The sequence below is a fragment of the Apium graveolens genome, chromosome 10, assembly GCF_009905375.1.
Source record: "Apium graveolens cultivar Ventura chromosome 10, ASM990537v1, whole genome shotgun sequence".
Lineage (NCBI taxonomy): Eukaryota > Viridiplantae > Streptophyta > Magnoliopsida > Apiales > Apiaceae > Apium > Apium graveolens.
This window is the reverse complement of record NC_133656.1, coordinates 208845073-208854226: the sequence shown is the minus strand read 5'-3', so window position 1 is coordinate 208854226 and position 9154 is coordinate 208845073.

Here is a 9154-nt window from a genome sequence, read left to right as displayed (position 1 = left end):
CTCAAATCCAAGTCAGTCCACCAAGCCATCTAGAAGCAAGAGTGGTGAGAAGAAGAAGGAGGATGAGAAGAAGAGTACTGATGAGAGAAGAAGTAAAAGAAGGCATGATAGTTCAGAACCACACAAAACCCTAAAAATCCAAACACAACTAGCTCAAACCTCAGTTCAACCTATAACATCAACTATCTCAAACATCAAACCACCTCAAACCTCAAAGCTAAAATTTCTGTACAAACAACCAACCAACTCTTTCCTAAAAATTCCAATCACCACAAGCCAGACAAATCTCAAGAAAATGACAACCCTACCTTTAGCCAAATCCTCACTGAAAATCAAGCACAAATCTGTTGGAAGAAAGCCTAAGAAAGTTAAGCCTACAAAGAAAGAAGAAGTCACTAAAAGGGCCATCTGGAACTGTTTTAACTTTTAAGGAGTCTAACTTTCTACCTCTAAATTGGTGCACCTCAGATGAAGATTATTTCCAACATCTAGCTGAAGAAATAGTTAGAGTCTGGATTGTTTACATGAGAGAAGTCAGAATTTATTTTGAATATGGGTCCTTCACTTTTCTTGGCAATGACTTAATAGATTCTCTGTCACCAACAGAAATTAAAAGAGTGATAAGTTTTCTAAATGACAAGGATACTGCTACAAGGGCATGGAGATCAGTTCTAGCTGAATGGTTGATTGAAAGGGAGGAAACTAAGAAAAGAAATGAGGCTAAAGCTGAAGAGAGAAGGAGGAAGTATGATGAAGAAATAGAGATGTATATAAAAAATCAGAAGAGCTAAAGGCCAAAGGAATGAGCAGAATCTCTAAAGATGGGAAATTTCTAAACATTAAAGCTGGTGGATTCTCATGGTTCAGAATAGATCTGCTAGACAGTGGTTACCCCAAGGTAGCAAGACAAAAACTTGTAGAAGCTCTAAGTGGAACACTTATTATAGAAGAACTTGAAATTCTAGATCACTTGAAGGATGTTCTTAGTGAAGAAGCAGATACAAAAATTGTCTTTACCTTACACTTGTAACCATTGAACCTTGTAAATCTTATGTTGTACAAAATTTGTAATTCTATCAAGTTTTGTGTATTAATTTTATTTTCCATCAATTTAAACTTGGGGTTAGTCTTGTTAACAAGCATGAATTTGTGTTAAGCAATCTTCTCACTGAAGGGTTTTTAGCACATAAACGCAGTAAAAACGTAAATTTAATCTTAAAAAAAAACCGAAATCCTCCGCAGGATCCATGCGAAAAATAATATTTAATTCGTAGTTCAATATGTTTACCTTAAGAGCTTTACGTTAATGGAAAGATGGAGGTCTTTAATAGCGATCCAAGAACGATGAACGGAGATCCTTAGCAGCTGCTCCTCAAGTGTGAAGCACTCCACCGGTATCCACCAAGAAAATGATGTAATGAAGGAGGAGGAGATGGAGAGAATTAGGGTTTTGTAAATCTTTTTGGTTGAGGCAAAAATAGGGTTTATAATAGTATATTTATAGGCAAAATTTTCAGCTGAAAATTTTCCCATAAAATATTATTATTATTAATCCTTTATTATTCTCACTAATAATTAAAACACCTTTTAATTATTAATCCTTTTTCTAAACTCTTTAGAAATAATTCTCTCACTTGATTTAATTTCCAAAAATTAAATTCTTAATTAATAATATAAAGAACCTTTTCTTAATTAATTTATAATCAATTAAATCTCATTTAATCAATTATTAAATTTGCCAATTAATTATTTATTTCATAAATGAATAATTATCAGCCATTATTAATTAATTCCTCCACCATTAAATCATTCTCTTTTATGGTGTGACCCTGTAGGTTCAATATTAAGCCGGTAGTAGAAATAAATAATAATAAAACTATTTTATCATTATTTATATAAATTCTCTAATTCATTAAATATGATTAATTAATTAATCATATTTATTCTACATCGTGAGGGATACTTCTCAGCATATCGCGACTATCCGGATAATACGAATTCACTACTTAGAATACCAAGAACCTATTCAGTGAGTAGTTACCGTACAATTAATTCCTTCTACCCTGCAATGTCACGATTAAATACAAGGCATGGAACTTGTGTTAAGCCTATCTTATTTAATCACTTGCTTTCCCATTCACTATGCTAAGTTCTATTTAATGTAAATTAGAAACTCCTTTCTAATTTCATTCACTCTGGCCAGAGATTCCTGAACTAACATAAGTGGATCAGCATTAAACATTCTCTTCCTACACTGGAAGGGGTAGATCCTTTATTGATCATACACTATCTTCGTGTACAAATTCCTATACCCAGTAGAGCCCTTATAATTGTCCCTTGAGACTAAGAACTAAACCAAAGCATAGTTCAGTGTACACAATATGACTATGATGACCTCAAGTCTAAGGATACTTGTACAACTATCACTATGTGAATAACTGCTGACATGTGAGTGAACTCCATCAGTTGTTCAGCTGTGTGAGTCATGTTCAGTGAACTTATTCTATAATAAGCACCTACATACTAGCTATAGTGTCACCACACAAATGTCTATGAGAACAGACATCCTTCATAATGAAGCAAGCATAGTATGTACCGATCTTTGCGGATTATTAATTACCAGTTAGTAATCCTACGACCAGGAACTATTTAAGTTTAGAGTTATCATCTTTTAGGTCTCATTATTATGATCTCATCACAATCCATAAAAAGCTTTACTCTAAACTGTGGTATATCTTATTTAAATATTATTAATATCAATGAAATCAAAACAGATTACATAAAAGTTATTCCTAAATCCTCATACATGATTGGACTTAGGACATATCTCTTTCAATCTCCCACTTGTACTAAAGCCAATCACTCTGGTATCTAATACCCATCTTGTCATTATGACGATCAAAGTGACTCTGAGAAAGTGGCTTTGTGAGTGGGTCTGCTACGTTGTTATGTGTGTCAACTCTCTCGACGTTGACATCTCCTCTTTCAACAATCTGAATTGCACCACCATTCAGAGTAAATACGTACCCTGACATGGGTTTGCTATCACTTTCTGATTGAAAACTAGAGTCAGTAGAACCCTCTATTTTCAACTCAGATTCACCACCAAAAACAAGAAAAATGTCCTGAGTCCTTCGCAAGTACTTAAGGATGTTTTTCACTGCTTTCCAGTGGTCTTCACCTGGATTGGACTGATATCTGCTCGTCACACTAATTGAATAAGCAACATCAGGCCTTGTACACAATATCGCGTACATGATAGATCCTATTGCTGAAGCATAAGGAATCTTACTCATACGCTCGCTTTCCTTAGGTGTCTTAGGAGATATTTTTTCGGAAAGGGACACACCATGGCTCATCGGTATGAGACCTCTTTTGGAGTTTTCCATGCTAAACCTTTTAAGCACTTTCTGGATGTATGTATCCTGGGTAAGACCTATCATTCTTCTAGATCTATCTCTATAAATCTTCATACCGAGAATATAGGATGCTTCTCCCAAGTCCTTCATGGTGAAGTTCTTTGATAGCCATACTTTGACTGATTGTAGCATCGATATATCATTTCCTATAAGAAGTATGTCATCCACATACAATACAAGAAATGTTACCGCGCTCCCACTAAACTTCTTGTAGACATATGGTTCATCTATGTTTTTGATAAAACCAAGCTCTTTGATTGTCTCATCAAAACGGATGTTCCATCTACGAGAAGCTTGCCTTAAACCATATATGGTTCGCAGCAGCTTACACACTAGGTTTTCATTTCCCTTGGAAAGAAAACCCCCTGGACGTGTCATATACACTTCCTCCTCAAGTTCCCCATTAAGGAAGGCCGTTTTCACGTCCATTTTCCAGATCTCATAGTCGTAGTAAGCAGCAATCGCAAGCAAAATCCGAATTGATTTTAACAGGGGTACAGGCGAAAAAGTTTCATCAAAGTCAATCCCTTGCCTTTGTTTGAATCCTTTTGCCACGAGCCTGGCCTTATAGGTCTCCACCTGGCCATCTACTCCAATCTTTCTTTTGTATACCCACTTGCACCCAATAGGCTTAACACCTTCAGGTGCCTCAACCAGAGTCCATACTTGGTTGGTATGCATAGATTCCATTTCGGATTTCATGGCACTATGCCATTTCTCTGAGTCAACACTACTCATAGCCTCATTATAGGTCACAGGGTCGTCATCATCAATGATTGACAACTCATTGTCATTCTCAATGACAAGGCCATAATACCTCTCAGGTTGGCGAGACACTCTCCCTGACCTACGAATGGGTTGTTTCACAGAAGGTTGTTCAGTCTGAACAGGTGTTTCCACTTGATCCGTAGTAGTTTGTGCTTCTTGAACTTCATCAAGTTCAATTTTGCTCCCACTGTTTCCTTCAAGGATAAACTCCTTTTCTAAGAAGGTAGCATGTCTTGAGACAAACACCCGATGATCGGTGTAAAAGTAATACCCCAAAGTCTCTTTAGGATATCCCACAAAATTACATTTTACGGATCGAGATTCCAGCTTATCTGGGTCAACTTTCTTGACATAAGCTGGACATCCCCAAATCTTAACGTGTTTAAGACTCGGTTTCCTTTCTTTCCATATCTCATATGGTGTTTGAGGAACAGATTTGGAAGGCACCTTATTCAGTAAATATGCTGAGGTTTCTAATGCATAACCCCATAGGAATACTGGAAGATTCGCATAGCTCATCATGGACCGAACCATGTCTAACAAAGTTCGATTTCTCCTTTCAGATATCCCATTTAACTGTGGAGTATATGGAGGAGTCCACTGGGAGACTATACCATTTTCTTTGAGATAATCTAAAAACTCTCCATTCAAGTATTCACCACCTCGATCTGATCGAAAAGTTATAATACTGTGTTTGGTTTGTTTTTCCACTTCATGTTTATATTCTTTGAACTTTTCAAAGGCTTCAGACTTGTGTTTCATCAAATACACATATTCGAATCTAGATCTATCATCTATGAAAGTAATGAAGTACGAAAATCCACCCATGGCTTGCGTAGACATTGGTCCACATACATCTGTGTGTACCAATCCTAGCAAATCTGCAGCCCTCTCTCCATGTCCACTAAATGGAGATTTGGTCATTTTACCCAATAGACAAGACTCGCATGTAGGATATGATTCAAAATCAAAGGGGTCAAGTAACCCTTCCTTATGCAATATCCGCAGTCTATTTTCACTAATATGACCTAGCCTACAGTGCCATAAATAGGTCAGATTTTTATCATCTCATTTTCTTTTATTAGTTTGTTCAATCTGAAGTAAATCATGCTCTACGTCACATACATACAGACCATTATTTAAAATGCCACGTCCAAAAAGAACATTATCTCTAAGGATAGAACATTCATTATTCTTAATAATAAATGAAAAACCATCCACATCCAACATAGGAATAGAAACAATATTCCTCACAATAGAGGGAACGTAATAAAAATTATTCAAAATAATAGTCTTGCCCGTAGGCATATGTAAACTAAATGATCCTACAAATATGTCCGCAACCCTTGCTCCATTGCCCATACGTAGAATCACCTCATCTTTTTCAAGAGTCTTATTTCCCTTTAGTCCTTGCAACGAATTGCAAATATGAGAACCACAAGCGGTATCTAATACCCAAGTAGAAATTTGACCTAGTGACATATTAACTTCGATCATGAACATGCCTGAATCAGAAGCGGTAGTCTTACTACCCTTCTTCTTCTTCAATTCTGCAAGGTAAACCTTGCAGTTCCTCTTCCAGTACCCCAACTTGTTACAGTGAAAACAAACAGCTAAATTAGGACCAGTCAACTTGTGAGCATCTAGTATGCTCCGGAGTGATAGTGCAGAAGACATGACGAATATAGTAAATCTGTAAATGATAAACACATAACAACACTTAGCAAATATTCAATTTCATTTCAAAATACTATATGAATCGGGTCTTTATTCATAAGTGTCTCCCACCAGTTTATCTAATTTTTTCAACCCCCTAAGTGAAAATTAAGCATTCATAATGCTAGTGGGAATTGGGATCCTATATTCCATCACACAACCTCGGCTGTGGCACAAAACGTCATGTGATGTTCAATAGGCAGACAACTCTTGTCAATTACATCTTATGTTATTCCCTAATATAAGTTTAGCCTCTTGAATAATTGAGTCACGGTTGTGGCACGACAAACTCAATATTCTAAGTCAAGTCTAACCCAACATTTCGTACAATTGAATCAGTCTCTAACGGCCCACGGCTGTAGCACGTACCGACCTTTAGATTCTAATTTAATGTACACATCTCTATGTAATAGACAAGTATTTCTTATTTTGAAATCAAAGCCCTCGGCTGTAGCACGAAACGATAAGGATTTAAAAATAAGAACCACTTTTTACCATGTTGGAAGGCTATGACCACCACAAGCCCTTTGTGTCATTGGCCAATTACTACTTGATATTATTTAATTTTAGAGGGATTATATTATGTTACAATCATAATCATATTATAAAGAGATTCTTCCTTTTAAATTAAATATTTCAAATCAATAATCGATAATCAGATGATTCCCAGATCGGGTGGAGCATTGTTAAGAGGCGTCACTTAATAACCCTTTCTTACAGATAGAAATCTGTTGTTGATAGAATCATCCTTTCTCTCAATATTGAAAATTTATATTCAATTACGTGTTTCATAAACACAAGAATCTCATGATCGTATTCATAATATTTATTGTTAAGGCAAGAAACGATTCCTATTCTAGGTTTTCAAAGAGCACGCCTTATATTGATTTAAGTTCACCTAAATCTATCATCGCATGGTAAACATAGGCATATATCTCATATATAAAATTAAATAAACAAGTAAATGTAAAGTGCAATAAAGTAAATGTGTTTGGTTATGGCCCCATCCTATGTGATCTTTATCAAGCTCATGATAAAGATCAAGGTCAATCTAATATGGTGATGGAAATAAATACAACTACTTATTACATAAGTCTTCTTCTTTGTTTAGACTTCTTGTATGCCTCATCTTCTTCTTTGTATCACCTTCATTGGATAGCCTTCTTGAGTCTTCAATTAAATTACATGATTGATAGTAAAACTAATCTAATGAACTTACAAGAATAACTCGAGTTACATTCGAGATTTATGATTACAAAGATTGACGACATGCAAGTCGTATTTAAAACCAAAACCAAAACCATTACACCAAGGTCGAAATAACACATAAATGCATGTTAAAACACACAATCTGATCTTAACATATCATATTATCCATGATCTAATCATAAAAAGAAAATATGACAAAAATCAGAAAAATCAGAATCAAATCAGAAAAATAAGAATCACTGTTTACGGCCAGTAAAAGACGTCAAACGCCTTACAGATGAGTCGTTGATAGCTTTTGCTATCAGTTTTGTTCAGACGCTCGTTTACTTATGGAATAGGGTATTCGTTTGCGTAAATCGGACACCAGACCCAGATTTCAGCAAATCTGCAGCAGCCAATTCAGAATCCGTATCTAATATGATTCTCATAATTAGAACAAACATAAATCATGTATATATCAGTATATATACAGATTACATAATCATCTTATGATTATACAACTTACATGAATATCATATATTCAAAACCATACATATATAAGCATATTATATCAACATCAAATCATGGTGAATCACGTACATGCTCATATATCGAAAACAGTTAAACACATAAACGAATTAAAAACTTTTCGCAAGTAGCTATGATTCCATTGAAGGGTTTTTAGCACATAAACGCAGCGAAAACATAAATTTAATCTTAAAAAAAAAACCGAAACCCTCCGCATGATCCATGCGAAAAATAATATTTAATTCGTAGTTCAGTATGTTTACCTTAAGAAGCTTTACGTTAATGGAAAGATGGAGGTCTTTAATAGCGATCCAAGAACGATGAACGGAGATCCTTAGCAGCTGCTCCTCAAGTGTGAAGCACTCCACCGGTATCCACCAAGAAAATGATGTAATGAAGGAGGAGGAGATGGAGAGAATTAGAGTTTTGTAAATCTTTTTGGTTACGGCAAAAATAGGGTTTATAATAGTATATTTATAGGCAAAATTTCCAGCTGAAAATTTTCCCATAAAATATTATTATTATTAACCCTTTATTATTCTCACTAATAATTAAAACACCTTTTAATTATTAATCATTTTTCTAAACTCTTTAGAAATAATTCTCTCACTTGATTTAATTTCCAAATATTAAATTCTTAATTAATAATATTAAGAACCTTTTCTTAATTAATTTATAATCAATTAAATCTCATTTAATCAATTATTAAATTTGCCAATTAATTATTTATTTTATAAATAAATAATTATTAGCCATTATTAATTAATTCCTCCACCATTAAATTATTCTCTTTTATGGTGTGACCCTGTAGGTTCAATATTAAGCCGGTAGTAGAAATAAATAATAATAAAACTATTTTATCATTATTTATATAAATTCTCTAATTCATTAAATATGATTAATTAATTAATCATATTTATTCTACATCGTGAGGGATACTTCTCAGCATATCGCGACTATCCGGATAATACGAATTCACTGCTTAGAATACCAAGAACCTATTCAGTGAGTAGTTACCGTACAATTAATTCCTTCTACCCTGCAATGTCACGATTAAATACAAGGCATGGAACTTGTGTCAAGCCTATCTTATTTAATCACTTGCTTTCCCATTCACTATGCTTAGTTCTATTTAATGTAAATTAGAAACTCCTTTCTAATTTCATTCACTCTGGCCAGAGATTCCTGAACTAACATAAGTGGATCAGCATTGAACATTCTCTTCCTACACTGGAAGGGGTAGATCCTTTATTGATTATACACTATCTTCGTGTACAAATTCCTATACCCAGTAGAGCCCTTATAATTGTCCCTTGAGACTAAGAACTAAACCAAAGCATAGTTCAGTATACACAAGATGACTGTGATGACCTCAAGTCTAAGGATACTTGTACAACTATCACTATGTGAACAACTACTGACACGTGAGTGAACTCCATCAGTTGTTCAGCTGTGTGAGTCATGTTTAGTGAACTTATTCTATAATAAGCACCTACATACTAGCTATAGTGTCACCACACAAATGTCTATGAGAA